Genomic DNA, 18,122 nt, shown 5'->3' on the forward strand with positions numbered 1-18,122 from the left:
GCCGTTAGGTCATGTTTATCCTCTTTCACAGGATGAACTTTCCCATCTCAAAACCTATTTGGATGAGAATTTGGAAAAAGGTTTTATTAGACCTTCCACTTCTTCCACAGCAGCAGGACTCTTTTTTGTTCGCAATAAGGACTCAAGTCTCAGACCTATCATCGACTACAGGAAATTGAATGCGATCACAATAAAAGATCGCTATCCTCTACCGCTTATCCCTGAGCTCATTGAGCAGGTGCGTGGAGCTACCTATTTTTCAAAATTGGACCTGAAAGGAGCATACAATCTCATTCGAATCCGTGATGGAGACGAGTGGAAGACTGCATTCAGAACCAGATACGGATTGTTCGAATATCTTGTGATGCCATTCGGGCTATGCAACGCCCCTGCAGTTTTCCAACGATTTATAAACGATATTTTTAAAGACTTACTAGATGTCTGTGTTGTGGTATATCTGGACGATATACTTATATATTCACGATCCCTGTCTGAACACATAAGACATGTAAGACTTGTACTATCGAGATTGCTTGCACATAACCTTTATGTGAAACTGAAGAAATGCTTGTTTCATAAAGACGAGGTACTCTTTCTAGGCTACATCATATCCAAGACAGGAATCGAGATGGACATGAGTAAAATATCCTGCATTCAGGATTGGCCTACACCAACCACACGCAAGGCGCTACAGCGATTCCTGGGATTTTCAAATTTCTACAGGAAGTTCATTAAAAACTTTTCTGCTATTGTGAGACCCCTCACACAACTCACTAGCATAAAAAAAACATTCAAATGGTCAGAAGAAGCCAATAAAGCTTTTCACTTGTTAACCACTTGCCGACCGCCGCACGACTATCTACGTCGGCGGTCAGCCCCTCACAGGCAAACTAACGTAGGGCTACGTTGCTTGCTTGTGAGGGTCTAGGGAGCGAGCGCGCGCCCCCCGGGGCGCGCTCCCGCTCCCGCGTGGTCACGGACCCCCCCGCGCGTGTGACCAGCGGACCCGATGTCCGCCGGTCACTCGGCGATCGGCGGGGGAGAGGGAGAATGTCAGGCAGCTTGTGTAAACAAACTGCCTGTCATTCTCCTCGCTGCAAAGACACTGATAAAACGGATCTGGTATGTAGATCCGTTGATCAGTGTCCTTACAGCTAGAGCCACAGCCAATCACAGTAGAAACCACGCCCCTAGGGACACACACAGCCCCTCCCTTCCAAATAAAGTTAACCCCTTCACTACCAGTGTATTTTTACAGTAACAGTGCATATGTATAGCACTGATTACTGTAGAAATGTCACTGGTAACCCCAAAAGTGTCAAAAATGTCAGTCAAGGGTCCGATCTGTCCGCCGCAATGTCGCAGTACCGCAAAAAAAATCGCAGATCGCCGCCATTACGCGTTAAAAAAAAAAACAACAAAAATGACAAAAATCTTTCCCTTTGTTAGTAAACGCAATAACTTTTGCGCAAACCAATCAAAATACGCTTTTTGCGATTTTTTTTACCAAACATAGGTAGCATAAAATAAATTGGCCGAAAATTTTTAAAAATTTTGATTTTTACATTTTTTTTGGGGGAATTTCATATAAAAAAATGTGAAAAATATTGCTATTTTTGCAAAATTGACGCTCTTTTTTTGTTTATAGCGCGTGATCAAAAAATCGCACAGGTGATCAAATACCACCAATAGAAAGCTCTGTTTGTGGGAAAAAAAGGACGTCAAATTCGTTTAGGTACAGCGTCGCACGACCGCGCAATTGTGCGTTAAATTCACGCAGTGCCGAATCGCAAAATACCCCCTGGTCGGAATGGGGGTAAAATCTTCCGGGGCTTAAGTGGTTAAAGACAAGGTTTACTTCCGCTCCCATATTACGCCATCGAGACCCATCCCTCCAATACATTCTGGAGGTAGATGCGTCAAACATGGCAGTAGGAGCAATACTCTCCCAACGACCAACCCACACTTCACCACTTCATCCAGTCGCCTTTTTTTCTAAATCCCTAAGCAGTCCCGAGATAAATTACCCCGTGGGTGAAAAGGAACTGCTTGCTATAAAATTGGCTCTGGAGAATTGGCGACATTTACTTGAAGGCACCCAATTACCAATAATAATATACACGGACCATAAAAACCTCCAATATCTTCAGACTAGCAAAACTCTCTCGCACCGACAGGTACGATGGTCACTATTCTTTCTAAGGTTTAACTTCCTAGTGACTTACACACCTGCAGATAAGAACAAAAAGGCGGATGCACTATCACGACTAACTGAAGAAAACTACTTTGAAATCCCTTCCGTTCCTATAATATCTCACAAACGCATTATTGGAGTTGTCCGTTCCTTGAAGGAAGAGGTTTTGCATGGTATAAGTTTGGATTCACCCCCACCACAACTAAATACTGATGCAGAAGGCTTCCTCTACTACAACGACAAACTTTACATACCACCTACCCTACGCACCAAGATCTTGGAATTATCTCATGATGTGCCTATGGCAGGACATATGGGTATGACAAAGACTCTTAATTTGATTTCCCGGCAATTCTGGTGGCCTGACATGAAAACATCTATACAAAAATTCGTCTCTTCGTGCAATGTCTGTGCCAGGTCCAAAATTGACACTACGAGACCATCCGGTCTACTATGCAGTCTACCAATACCCCAAACTCCATGGGAAGTTTTGTCCTTGGACTTCATCGTAGAATTGCCTCTTTCCAAAGGATTTAATACCATCTTGGTGTCAGTGGACCATCTGACAAAGATGGCACATTTCATTGCTATTCGCAGACTACCTTCGTCCAAACAAACGGCAGAACTCCTGATGAAACATGTCTTTAGATTACATGGTATCCCAAAAACTCTTCTGTCTGACCGTGGATCCCAATTTATTTCTAAGTTCTGGCAAGAACTATGTCACATACTACGGATCGAGTGGAAGCTCACTTCTCCTTACCATCCGCAGACCAACGGACAGACTGAAAGAGTCAACCAATGCATCGAGCAGTATTTACGTTGTTACACTTCTTACCAATAGGATGATTGGGTGGATCTTCTCCCTCTGGCAGAATTTGCCTACAACAACACAACCCACAGTACAACCAAGCAGAGTCCGTTCTACTTGAACTATGGGTTTCATCCCTCTATTCTTCCACCATGCATCCTTCCTTCAAACAACCCAGTAGCCTCAGATTATCTTACCCAAATAAAGGATTCTCTGGGTTTATTAAATACTACCATTGCACACGCTCATAGTCAACAAAAGAAGTACTATGATCTTCGCAGAAGACCTTCTCCACAGTACACTATCGGGGACCTCGTTTGGCTCTCAACAAAAAATTTAAGACTGAAGATCCCTAGCAAAAAGCTCGGACCTCTGTTCTTGGGACCTTTCCCAATCAAAAAACTTATTGGAAAAGCTGCAGTACAGCTTACATTGCCAATAGACCTAAAAATCCATCCCATTTTCCATGTGTCCCTACTGAAGCCCCATGTTCCGGACCAAGGAATAAGGCCTAATATTCCACCTCCGCCTCCTGTACAAGTTGAAGGTGGAGAAGAATACGAGATAAAAGAGATTCTGGATTCTCGTATCTACAGAAGAAGACTTCAGTACTTGGTTAGATGGAAGAACTATGGGCCCCAAGACGACACCTGGCTAAACTCCTCTGAAATACATGCCCCTAGATTAATCCGCAATTTTCATGCGAGATACCCAGACAAACCAGCTCCAGAGGCCTTCAGGAGCCGGCCTTAAGGGGGGGGTATTGTAATGTTCCGGTACCTTTGGTACCCTAAATTACTCTTTTCACAAGTGTATGCGCCCCACCATTCTCTTTTGGAAAGGTGCGCATACACCTTTAAGACTGAAGCTGTCATCACTCAGCGCCGGACTAGATGGCTATTTAAAGCTCTGGTTCTCACTCACATGTGTTCGTTCAAACACCCTTACCTGGATGCTAACTTGGCTTGAAGCTTTCGTGCTTGCAAGCATACTTCGCTGACGGAACCTCGCTGCGCTGATCCCTGCATCCCGCTTCCGGATCATCCGCTCCTCCTGAACCAACCTTCGGCTGTATTGCTATTAGTGCTAAGTACCCCGCAGGGGAACCCTCTATAAACTTATACTAAGCTTACACTATCTAGCTCTGCATAGTAAAGACTATTTATCACATCTGCATATCTAGATTGCTAGCTCTTAAGACTACTGCTACTTATTCCTGCACTGGGTTGATCACTCTTGTATGTCCACCTGCTACTCTGTCATCTGCTACCATACATGATTGCTAAACCTACCTGCATCCATCTGCTACTGTCTTACCTTCAAGTGTCTGTCACCTACCACCTCCACTCAACCTGTCTCTTAAATCTTCATCACTGTGTTACTACATACATAAAGTCACTCTAGGAACCAGCTTGTTGAGTGTGTGTATTTACTAGCTGAATTAAGACCTTCCACACATGATGAGTCATTGAGGTTGGGAATGGTATCTCAGCATCTCTCTTACATGACTACTGAAGTGGAATATTTCTGCAGCTGAAAATCCACACCATACATGAAACGCAGGAGCATTACAGATTGAACGAACCACAAATGGATTCAGCAGAAATAACCACTCAGGTGACACAATTAAAACAGCAAGTAACTGCGTTAATACACGCACTTGCTGAATTAAAAGAAGACAATCAGGCTCTGTCGCAGCAGGTAATTAGACTGACACAACTTACCTCTGCTCAGTCCCCTGAACCCAAGATAAATCCCCCTTTGGTATTTACAGGCGATCGCAAAAAATTTCACGAATTTAAAAACGCATGTGAGTTACTTTTTTTGCTAAAACCTCGTACCTACCTTACTGATCACATTAAGGTTTGTACTATTATTTCTTACCTAACAGGCGATCCTCGAGCCTGGGCAGACTCGCTTTTTGAGAAAAACGACCAGCTTCTCAACTCCTATGCCTTGTTCCTAGCAGAACTCACTAGCCTATATGATGACCCCAATAGGCAGAGTACTGCCGATCTTCAATTAAGATCCTTGAAACAAGGAAGGAGGCCTGTAGAAGACTTTGTCGCGGAATTCAAGAGATGGACCCTTGATTCAGAATGGAATGATGCATCTCTGAAAACCCAATTTAGGCTTGGCCTATCAGAAGCCGTTAAGGACGAACTCGCCCGAGCGGATCTACCAAAAACCCTGGATGCATTAATACAACTCAGTATTACCATAGATAGAAGACTACGAGAAAGAAAGGCTGAGAAAATGGGAATGCCATTATCCGTTTCCTCTCGGATTCCGGCCGTTAACCCCGTTCCTATGGAGGTAGGAACCATACGCCCACCGCTATCAACTATGGAAAAAGCCAAAAGATGATATGAAAATCTCTGCTTGTACTGTGCATCCCCGGATCACAAGATAAATGTCTGTCCCCTAGTCAACAAAAAGAAGGGTGAGTGTTCACATGTCCTCCTAGGGGGATTGACAACTTCATTCACTAACCCTTACATTTTTGTTTGTTTGACATTACAGTGGGACCAGAACAGGATTACTACTAAGGCCATGATTGACACAGGATCTTGTGGAAATTATATTGATATATGTTTTGCTGCTTCAAATAAAATTCCTATTATTTCTAAACTTAAACCTGTCTCAGTAAGTCTTATTACCGGTGTTCCGTTATCCTCTGGTCCAATCACCGATCAGACACAAGCACTTCTAGTCACAATTAACGAGTCTCATAGGGATACTACTACCTTCGATTTAATACCTTCACCCCACTTTCCCATTGTGTTGGGACTTCCCTGGTTACACACACACCAACCAACCATAGATTGGAAGGAACGGTCCTTGGCCTTCCTCTCTTGCTATTGCGAGGATACGTGTAACCTCCCGTCTTCCGGGAAGATTCTGTCTATGGAGACAGATGAGATTGCACCACTATGTTATCGGGATCTTTCTGAGGTTTTTCTTGAGAAAAATGCTCAAGCATTACCTCCTCATCGAGACTATGATTGTAGCATTGATCTACTCCCAAATAGCAAATTGCCGTTCGGTCATGTTTATCCTCTTTCACAGGATGAACTTTCCCATCTCAAAACCTATTTGGATGAGAATTTGGAAAAAGGTTTTATTAGACCTTCCACTTCTTCCACAGCAGCAGGACTCTTTTTTGTTCGCAATAAGGACTCAAGTCTCAGACCTATCATCGACTACAGGAAATTGAATGCTATCACAATAAAAGATCGCTATCCTCTACCGCTTATCCCTGAGCTCATTGAGCAGGTGCGTGGAGCTACCTATTTTTCAAAATTGGACCTGAAAGGAGCATACAATCTCATTCGAATCCGTGATGGAGACGAGTGGAAGACTGCATTCAGAACCAGATACGGATTGTTCGAATATCTTGTGATGCCATTCGGGCTATGCAACGCCCCTGCAGTTTTCCAACGATTTATAAACAATATTTTTAAAGACTTACTAGATGTCTGTGTTGTGGTATATCTGGACGATATACTTATATATTCACGATCCCTGTCTGAACACATAAGACATGTAAGACTTATACTATCGAGATTGCTTGCACATAACCTTTATGTGAAACTGAAGAAATGCTTGTTTCATAAAGACGAGGTACTCTTTCTAGGCTACATCATATCCAAGACAGGAATCGAGATGGACATGAGTAAAATATCCTGCATTCAGGATTGGCCTACACCAACCACACGCAAGGCGCTACAGCGATTCCTGGGATTTTCAAATTTCTACAGGAAGTTCATTAAAAACTTTTCTGCTATTGTGAGACCCCTCACACAGCTCACTAGCATAAAAAAAACATTCAAATGGTCAGAAGAAGCCAATAAAGCTTTTCACTTGTTAAAGACAAGGTTTACTTCCGCTCCCATATTACGCCATCCAGACCCATCCCTCCAATACATTCTGGAGGTAGATGCGTCAAACATGGCAGTAGGAGCAATACTCTCCCAACGACCAACCCACACTTCACCACTTCATCCAGTCGCCTTTTTTTCTAAATCCCTAAGCAGTCCCGAGATAAATTACCCCGTGGGTGAAAAGGAACTGCTTGCTATAAAATTGGCTCTGGAGAATTGGCGACATTTACTTGAAGGCACCCAATTACCAATAATAATATACACGGACCATAAAAACCTCCAATATCTTCAGACTAGCAAAACTCTCTCGCACCGACAGGTACGATGGTCACTATTCTTTCTAAGGTTTAACTTCCTAGTGACTTACACACCTGCAGATAAGAACAAAAAGGCGGATGCACTATCACGACTAACTGAAGAAAACTACTTTGAAATCCCTTCCGTTCCTATAATATCTCACAAACGCATTATTGGAGTTGTCCGTTCCTTGAAGGAAGAGGTTTTGCATGGTATAAGTTTGGATTCACCCCCACCACAACTAAATACTGATGCAGAAGGCTTCCTCTACTACAACGACAAACTTTACATACCACCTACCCTACGCACCAAGATCTTGGAATTATCTCATGATGTGCCTATGGCAGGACATATGGGTATGACAAAGACTCTTAATTTGATTTCCCGGCAATTCTGGTGGCCTGACATGAAAACATCTATACAAAAATTCGTCTCTTCATGCAATGTCTGTGCCAGGTCCAAAATTGACACTACGAGACCATCCGGTCTACTATGCAGTCTACCAATACCCCAAACTCCATGGGAAGTTTTGTCCTTGGACTTCATCGTAGAATTGCCTCTTTCCAAAGGATTCAATACCATCTTGGTGTCAGTGGACCATCTGACAAAGATGGCACATTTCATTGCTATTCGCAGACTACCTTCGTCCAAACAAACGGCAGAACTCCTGATGAAACATGTCTTTAGATTACATGGTATCCCAAAAACTCTTCTGTCTGACCGTGGATCCCAATTTATTTCTAAGTTCTGGCAAGAACTATGTCACATACTACGGATCGAGCGGAAGCTCACTTCTCCTTACCATCCGCAGACCAACGGACAGACTGAAAGAGTCAACCAATGCATCGAGCAGTATTTACGTTGTTACACTTCTTACCAACAGGATGATTGGGTGGATCTTCTCCCTCTGGCAGAATTTGCCTACAACAACACAACCCACAGTACAACCAAGCAGAGTCCGTTCTACTTGAACTATGGGTTTCATCCCTCTATTCTTCCACCATGCATCCTTCCTTCAAACAACCCAGTAGCCTCAGATTATCTTACCCAAATAAAGGATTCTCTGGGTTTATTAAATACTACCATTGCACACGCTCATAGTCAACAAAAGAAGTACTATGATCTTCGCAGAAGACCTTCTCCACAGTACACTATCGGGGACCTCGTTTGGCTCTCAACAAAAAATTTAAGACTGAAGATCCCTAGCAAAAAGCTTGGACCTCTGTTCTTGGGACCTTTCCCAATCAAAAAACTTATTGGAAAAGCTGCAGTACAGCTTACATTGCCAATAGACCTAAAAATCCATCCCATTTTCCATGTGTCCCTACTGAAGCCCCATGTTCCGGACCAAGGAATAAGGCCTAATATTCCACCTCCACCTCCTGTACAAGTTGAAAGTGGAGAAGAATACGAGATAAAAGAGATTCTGGATTCTCGTATCTACAGAAGAAGACTTCAGTACTTGGTTAGATGGAAGAACTATGGGCCCCAAGACGACACCTGGCTAAACACCTCTGAAATACATGCCCCTAGATTAATCCGCAATTTTCATGCGAGATACCCAGACAAACCAGCTCCAGAGGCCTTCAGGAGCCGGCCTTAAGGGGGGGGGGGGTATTGTAATGTTCCGGTACCTTTGGTACCCTAAATTACTCTTTTCACAAGTGTATACGCCCCACCATTCTCTTTTGGAAAGGTGCGCATACACCTTTAAGACTGAAGCTGTCATCACTCAGCGCCGGACTAGATGGCTATTTAAAGCGCCGGTTCTCACTCACATGTGTTCGTTCAAACACCCTTACCTGGATGCCAACTTGGCTTGAAGCTTTCGTGCTTGCAAGCATACTTCGCTGACGGAACCTCGCTGCGCTGATCCCTGCATCCCGCTTCCGGATCATCCGCTCCTCCTGAACCAACCTTCGGCTGTATTGCTATTAGTGCTAAGTACCCCGCAGGGGAACATTCTATAAACTTATACTAAGCTTACACTATCTAGCTCTGCATAGTAAAGACTATTTATCACATCTGCATATCTAGATTGCTAGCTCTTAAGACTACTGCTACTTATTCCTGCACTGGGTTGATCACTCTTGTATGTCCACCTGCTACTCTGTCATCTGCTACCATACATGATTGCTAAACCTACCTGCATCCATCTGCTACTGTCTTACCTTCAAGTGTCTGTCGCCTACCACCTCCACTCAACCTGTCTCTTAAATCTTCATCACTGTGTTACTACATACATAAAGTCACTCTAGGAACCAGCTTGTTGAGTGTGTGTATTTACTAGCTGAATTAAGACCTTCCACACATGATGAGTCATTGAGGTTGGGAATGGTATCTCAGCATCTCTCTTACATGACTACTGAAGTGGAATATTTCTGCAGCTGAAAATCCACACCATACATGAAACGCAGGAGCGTTACAAAGACTTAGTCAAAAGAACAAAAGCATTTGCATAGACACACCCATGGGGGCTGTCCCACTGGTCAATACCCCCCTGCAGTGATCACTCCCAACTGAGTTTGGTAGCATAGCAGTAAGTGTACAAGAAAAAAAACCCAAAAGAGGGGCGGGGGCAGGGACTGTTGGAGGACTCAGAGAAAGGAATTTTACAGGTAAGATTTTACAAAAATTCAGTTTTCTCTTACGTTCTCCGACAGTCGCCGCCACCTCTAAGTCATCACTATTGGGATGTCCCAAAGCAGTGTAGACATGAGGGGTGGGAGACAAAACCAAATAAAAGGCAACGCAGTACCCACATCAGAGAAAGGAACCTTACACGCACAGTAAGAGAACCTTCTGGGCAACAGAAAAAGCTCAACAGGAGCAACAGCCCAAGAAAGCAAATAACCCAGGGGATAAACAACACCAACATTTTTAAAAGAAAATCAAATAAAAAAGATTAGAAAGGCTGAGACTGTAGCCCCAGCACAGGGAAAGCCTAACTACACCTGACGCTAGGCAGAAACAAACTGAGTTGGGAGTGATCACTGCAGGGGGGTATTGACCAGTGAGACAGCCCCCATGGGTGTGTCTATGCAAATGCTTTTGTTCTTTTGAAAGTCTTATGCCTAGCTACTCCTGCGGAGCGAAAGTCAATACCCAATAGTGATGACTTAGAGGTGGCGGCGACTGTCGGAGGACGTAAGAGAAACAAAGGTTAGAGTACATACAGATTGAATCCTTAAAGTATATTTATTGACAAAACTTGAAATCATATATTCATGTCTATATTGAATTGCAGTTATTTCTGGCCCACTCCTATTAATCTGAATGATATTAATGTTTGGAAACCTACTTTTTAAACAATCCTACACTTTTACTTCCTTGAATATAGTGACACATATTCGCCTTGTGAGTATTCACTGCGTAGTCGCCCATTTTACAGAGTCTGCTGTCTGAATTACAACTGCATCTGGACAGTCTGAAAAGAAGGAGTTTCATTAGGCACAGCCAGTACAGAAAACACACACATAACATCATCACAGCTTTCAGGCAGCAGTGATATATAGTCCTTAGAAACTAAAAGTAAACCAAAGGAATGAAGAGAGGAGAATCCAAAAAGCATCCAGGTAATCAAGGAAAGAGATGGCTAGGAGATAAGCAGGCAGCACTCACAACATAAAAGGAGATTTTTTTTAAGTAAGGTTATATTGGTTTGTCAATAAATTATTTTATTTGTATTGTATCTCAAATAAAATGTTATTGAATGAACAATTGAACAATTGTGCCAGCAGTACAATCTCAGTCAAAATACAATACAACATACGGATTTAAAATCATAAAAGTATTACATCCATAGAAACATAATAAATCATAACCATTAACAAATACACGACTTGCATGAATATGCCCATAACCCCACACCCCATTACCCAAGGGTAACCTCTAAAACCAATTCGTAATCACCCCCTACCAATGACCAGCCAGTCCACAGTCAAGTCTACTGCTGCTAGACCAGGTGTGTGTAATCAAGGTGCCCATTGTTTATTGAATTTATCATAGCAGCCTCTGTACTGAAAAATATATTTTTCTAATCAGGGGGTATCCCACATTTGAACTAACTATTCCTTTGAGGTAGGGGAGTCTTCAGAAATCCAGTGGCGAAGTATTACCTTCCGGGTTTGAAATAATGCCCCTGGTATGGCCTGCCTGGGTGCATCCTCTATCTGTAGGTCATTAAGAATTCCCAGCACACAGATTTTTGGATCCTCAGGTATATGTGCCTGAAAGACTGTGGCAGTGACCTCCTTCCAATATCTATGCAACTTTGGGTAGCGCCACAAAAGGGGAATCAAGTCTCCCCGGTCTCTATTACATCTGGAGCATGTAGGGGATTCCCTTCTCCCCCTGCGGAATAATCTCACTGGGGTGTAGTGGACCCATAGGAGTAAATATAGCTGTGGCAGATGCTGTGCCACATTGAGGGAGCACTGCTTGACTGCCAGGAGAGCAACCTCCCACTGTTCCTCCTCCAGAGAACCTACATCCCCTTCCCTTTTGGATACCACACTCATGGGGTGATCCTTTAGGAAATTGTTTTATAGCATTGAGTAACATTGGGAGATGAAAACTCTGTATGAATCAACCTCACACATGTAATTGAATATCAGAGCAGGCGATTGTACCCACAAATCGGACCCACCTTGTGTTTTCACCACATGGGATAGCTGCATGTAAAAGAAGAACATTGAGGCATAGGGTTTTTATATATCTTGTCATTCCGGGAAGGAGCACAGCCTACCATTAGTGAAAATATGGTGTAAGTGAGTGATCCCATAGGGGGACATCTCGCTTCACCATCCATCCTATCCAACTCCTGGTAGTACTCATTGTTTCCAGATGGGACTAAATCTAGTAAAACCCATTATCTGTTGCAACTGCCTAACTTTATTTCAATTTTTTTTGCATTAAGGTATATGTGGGGTATAGTTTGTTGGATTTTCAAAACTTAAGTCTCTCCAGGCCTCATGCCACATTTTTCACCCCTACTGTGTGGGTAATTACTTTAACAGAGGGATCTGTCCCTTTTTCATTAGTGGAGGAGTGCATGGAGCGTGCAATATGCTGCATTTGGGAGGCCAGGTAATAAAGCCAGGGGTTAGGAAGAGTCAAACCTCCTGCATCCTTAGGTCTCTGAAATTGTTCCAACTTCACCCTTGGTTTTTGGATAACCACAGAAGAGATCTAAATATAGTGTTAATTATCCGAAACATTTTAGTGGGATAACCACCGGTGAGTTGTTGAGTATGTATTACAGTTGTGGGATGAGTATCATCTTAAACATGTCAGTCTGACCAACGAGAGACATTTTAAGTTTTGCCCATCCTTTAATATTAAACTTATCATGTGTTATATATTCATCCGCATTTTATAAAAATGTTTTATACACTGTATGTTACATTTATAAATAAAAAAGTAAGCCAGTTATAAAAAAAAAAAAAAACAATAAATCAGTATTGGAAGTATACCTGCTTAGTTAGTAATATTAGAAACCTTAAAAGCGAACATAATATTCCTCAGTTTTAGTTTTCTCACATAATCCTTTGCCTCCAGGAAATATTGCAACTAACTCACATTTGAATGTAGATAAGCATTCTTATTGGTCATGAAGAAATAAGAACGATATTGAAAATCTGAAATCATTCATTAATATTGAGATTGTAATTATGCTCACAAAGAAAGAGCTGCTGATTTTTTCAAATCTGTTTCTGAGTTTGGATTTGTTTGCAGATAGACCAACATGTTAAAAAATGTGGCTACTGTTAAGGCTTTTCCTCAATAGCTGATAAAGCAGTACTAATAAATCTCCTTTTAAAGCCTCACTCCAAACCAGGCCTGCAGTAAAAAATCAAAGGACTCCTTAAGTGGAGTACACACTAGTAGAAAATCTGCCGAAAATTCCCGTCGGAGGTAAAATCGTACGATTTTCGGCTAGTGTGTACACAACTTTCAGCAGCCGATGCCGACATTTTCAACGAAAAAAGACGGAGGGACAAACACCAAAATTTTTATCGTCCGTCCCCAGACGACCAATTTTAGTTTAATGTGTATGCAGTACGTCCGCGAAAAAACGCATACGAAAGACCGCGCATGATCTGAAGTTGCTGACAACCCGGAAGTCTAGGAACAAATGTCCCAAAGAAAAAGAAAAAAAAAATCAGACTAGAAATTTTGTAAACATTATGCACTGTCAACTAATCAGACTAGAAATTTTGTGAACATTATGCACTGTCAACTAAAAACGGTTATGACCGCTGAGCATGAAAGAGAAAAATCGGAGGATATTTTGTCCGATTTTCGTCAAGTGTGTATGAGCCTTTACAGCCTAGCTGACAGAACAGAGAGTCAAGCCTAAGTGTGTACGAGCCTTTACAGCCTAGCTGACAGAACAGAGAGCCAAGCCTAACAGGCAGCTCCGGACGCATGAACAAACCACTCATTCATGCAACCAGTATACCTGTGAGAATGAGCCCTTCAATTATGTTTTTACATTATTTTTTACAGCCCTGTGGGGGTTGGTGAAATATTGGGGGCCCAAGCCGACATCCAATGTCTTGAGTTAGAGAAGGCTAGGCACTGGACTAGTAAAAAAGGGGGATTGTGCTAATGATTTTTTAAGTCCTGTGATAATTGTGCAATTGCTTATCAAAAAAGTCATATTTTAATAATAATGCTCTAAAATCATTATTAGCACTTACAAGCACAACACAACTCACAAAATCCCTACTAAATATACAAGCTAAAACTATATCAAATTAATAAAAAATACATATTTATAAATCCTAAATTGTGCCTTTTTGTAAAACAGTTAAAAAACTGTTTAAAAAGGTATACAAAACTGTAAATAAGCAGTTTATTCTAAAAATAAAACTGGAGGTTATTATTTTCACTTACAGCTTTCAGAGTTTGCAAAAGGCACTTCAAACTATTCCCTGAAGGCACAAGACTGGGGGAATAAAAAGATGGAGCTGCTGGTTTTGTAGATGCCAATGCCATGATAGTTGCTCAAATGTTTATCAAAAAATATATTCTCTATAAAAAAATTCACTAAAACTATTATTAGTGCTCACAAACACTACATCATTTACAACATTTCTACAAAATTCCTAACAAATTAAAAAGCTAAAACTGTATTGAGGTAAAAATAACAAATATTTGTAAATTTTAAATCGTGCCTTTTTGGTAGAAGGCAAAAGAATGAAGGTATGCAAACCTTCAATTTAGCCGTTTGTTCAATAAGTCGTTCAAATAAGCCATTTGTTCTAAAATTCTGGAAGTTATAATTTTTCCCTTACAGCTTTGTAAACCCCCCCCCCCCCCCAAACTATGTTTTTTGAAAGCATAGGACCAGTAGAATAAAATGATATGGCTACTTAAGGCCCGTACACACGTACCGATCGTCGGCGGACGAAAGATCTGCCGATTGTACGCGTGTTAGTATGGTGCCTCCGACAGCTGTCTGCGCACAATCCGCGGACAAAAGTCTTTCTTGCAAACATGAACATTTTTGTCTGCGGACACCAGAACGGACGATTGTTCGCCTGTCAGTACAGAATTCGGCCGACACACAGCTACAAATCCCAACACGCATGATCAAACCAAATGAGTTCCCGGAAGAATTTTCTCTAGTAAACTCATCATTTTATTCAGAAAGAACTTTCGGCTCACGGCAGTCCAAGAAATAGGTGAAATGCGGAGCACATGCTCATCTTGATAAATGTGAGAAGAAGGAAGATGCTGCTCATAATGCCATACTTTTCTAATCAAAAGGCATGTGTTCTGTTATGATGAAGATAATGTTTGTCTATTCTATCTGTTCTATCAAATTTTATAATTAAATAATTTGAACTCTTCACCATTATTATTTTGTAAACAGCAAAGATCTAACTATTGATATGACCCTTTATTCTTGTATGAATTAATGTCTAAAACATATTTTTCAGGTTATGCACAATATTAAACATGTTAACAAATTCAGATAGGCCATTTTTTATTTTCATTTTCTTTATTTTTTGTATCTCAGCAAAAAAAACCAAAGAAAACATTAATACTTTCCGTATAACTAAACATAAAAAAGGTCCATTTGGACAAAATTAAACTAGAAACTGGCAAACAGGGGTAAAATAAATAATAGGGGGTTACAAAAATTAAAGTTGCTGGTAACTGAAATCAGGTTGCCATGAGGGCAGGTTTGGATCCTGCTGGCCATATTGCCACTGGCCATGTGGCATTTGGCGAGGTGGTGGGTGTTGTGGAGGTGGAGGTGGAGGGCACGGGTGCTCCTGGCATGCATGGCTGTGCTCAGTAAGTATGCCGTTTTCTGCGTTTTGCAGCACATCGAGGATAATTTTTCTGGCATACTGACACTGCCTGAGGTCCACCTTATCCAAGGTGGACTCATTGGCCTCCGGTTTCCGACGTAGGGCTATGGTGGCCTCCTGTATGAATTCGTCTGTGATATCATCCACGTGCTTCCTCTTTTGCCTCCGTTTGGCAGGAGGAGGTGGTGGTGGAAATAGTTCCACAGGCTCCTCAGGCTCCGCAGGCTCCCCAGGCTCCTGGCTGCAACCTGGCTCCTCCTCAGTGACACTTCCCTGTTGATGAAATGAACAATTGATTAGAATGTTATAGTGTATATAAAAAGTCATGTTTGTTATATTATTGTGAACAAATAGCAGACTTTACATACAGTGGCGTATCTAGGGTCTCCAGTGCCCTTGTTGAGGAGCTGTATTTGGCAACAACCCCCCCCCCCCCCCAAGATCAATGTAAAACTGTAACCCACCCCCCAAAAAAAAATTAAAGGGCATTAAAAGTTTCTAATTTGCCCCTTGTTTGCCCAGTGTAGAGCTCTCTAGTGGGCAATCATTGTCTCAGGTGTGAAAAAGAAAGAGAGGGTTGAGAGCTAGAGAGAGGGAGAGAAAGAGGGGGGAAAGAGGGGGTGTGAGAGAGAGAGGAGGGGGTTGCAGAGAGAGAGGGGCCTGAACTTGCAGAGGGCTTGATGTAGGGCATTGAGGGTGAAGCAGTGCAGGGAAACAGGAATAAGGAAGCCACCTGCCTTGCTGACCCAGAGTGAGAGACCAGAGACATGGAAGCAAGGATGGATGGATCATTTGCAGGAGCTGTTAGTTTTGTATTAAAAAAGGTTGAGCCAGAGGAATGCTGAGGCTACAGCAGTGTTTGTTAGGACCAGAGGTGTGCTGGGGATGCAGCAGTGTTTGTAAGACCAGAGGTGTGCTGGGGATGCAGTGAGAGGCAGTCTCAGTCTCCTGGTCTTTTGGCTCAGCTGCTCTCAATGTTTTACACCTGCATGAAGCAGCTCTCAATGTTTTACACCTGCATGAATCCGCCTGCAAACTGGGGGTTCTGGGGTGTGCAGGCTGAGTGGATTGTTAAAATAAACACTAAAACAATGCCAATGTTTTTGTGACCCACCCCCCTTGGCCTGCGCCCCTGGCGGTTGCCTGTCATGCCAACCCCTTGCTATGCCCGTTTACATAAAGGGTCAATTATGGTTTAGCTTATAATTTTGTTACATGATTACATTTTAGCAGACAATATATTGTGAAATGCCATACCTGAGTAAAACTCTCCTCCAGGAAATCCTCATCCTGGCTTGGATCTACAGACACTGAGCCCTCTGCTGAAGTCGAAGGCAGCGTAGAAATTGACGGCCTGGATTCCAAGGTGTCTGCCAGGAACCGCAGGTTATCATAGTACCACAGCCGTGGTACATGTACATTCCGTGCACCTGCTCCAGACTGGGTGGACTCTTCTATTTTCTTTACCTCCCGCCTGTAGGCAGTGCGAATGCTGTTTATTTTTTTGCGTATATAATTAAAATTTGCCCCAGGACAGACGGGCTTGTAGAAGGCCACCAAATGTTCCATGGCCTGTTTTTTTAGTTTCTTATTTTTATATTCTGCCGACTTCACTTGCCACAAACACGGCAGTTGCCTGAACTCATCAATGAAACTGATGAGAAAGTTGTGGCTGGTGTAATTGTCCACCATATTGCAGGACAGTATATGCCTGCAAGACACAACACAACACAAAACATATTAAAATAGCATGTATTTTGGCACATAATAAAGATATTCCTAATAAAAGCTGTATAGGGCCCAAAACACACACTTTCTATTAAAAGAGTCGTACCTTTGTTTGTGGGGAAAAGTCATGATTCGCCGCTCGATCGTGCTCCAACCCTCGATATGTCCGCTAGCGAATCGTCGGCCGAACGAACTTGCGTCCTTTAAATACAGCGCAGGCGTCAACTCCTCCTCCAGTGGCGGGCTTGTGCAGGGGTGTGTACGTGCCGAAGATCAGGCCTACATGCGACACTCACACCTGAAGCAGAGGAACAATCGTTTTTTAATTACGAACCATGTCTCAACAATCTGGGAGCTCAATTAGTGCGGGCCGAAGTGATTGGGCCACCAGAAAATCAAGGGCTACACCCATGTCAAAGGCAGAAATGGTGGAGATGGTCTCCATTTTACAAAAAATGGACTATGATGGCAAGTTGGCAAATTACGATCGGCCCAATGCCAGGAAAGATGGCATCATGGATAAGGTGGTGGCCTGTTTGGTAAAAAAATTTGGTGTGGAGCGATCGAAAGATCAGATTCGTAAACGGTGGTCTGACCTGAAACACCGTGAGCAGGATCAGCTTTCCCAAATCCATCGGATTTTGAAAAAAAGTAAGTTTTATTTATTTTTATTTTTTTTAATCATGCAATATGTTTTTTATAATTTGGTGTATGTTGTATTAACATGTCTAGATTATAATGTCTATGTAAAAAGTTAGATTACTCATTTTAGTTGTCATGTCGTGATTAGATCGATCTATTGTTGATGTTTTAGTATATGACATTAAAAGTCAGGAAGCCATAGTTAAAAATATATGTATTGTGTTGCAACGAACGTTCTT

Source organism: Pelophylax lessonae (genome assembly GCF_965119305.1).
Source record: "Pelophylax lessonae genome assembly, chromosome: 1".
NCBI classification, from domain to species: Eukaryota; Metazoa; Chordata; class Amphibia; order Anura; family Ranidae; genus Pelophylax; species Pelophylax lessonae.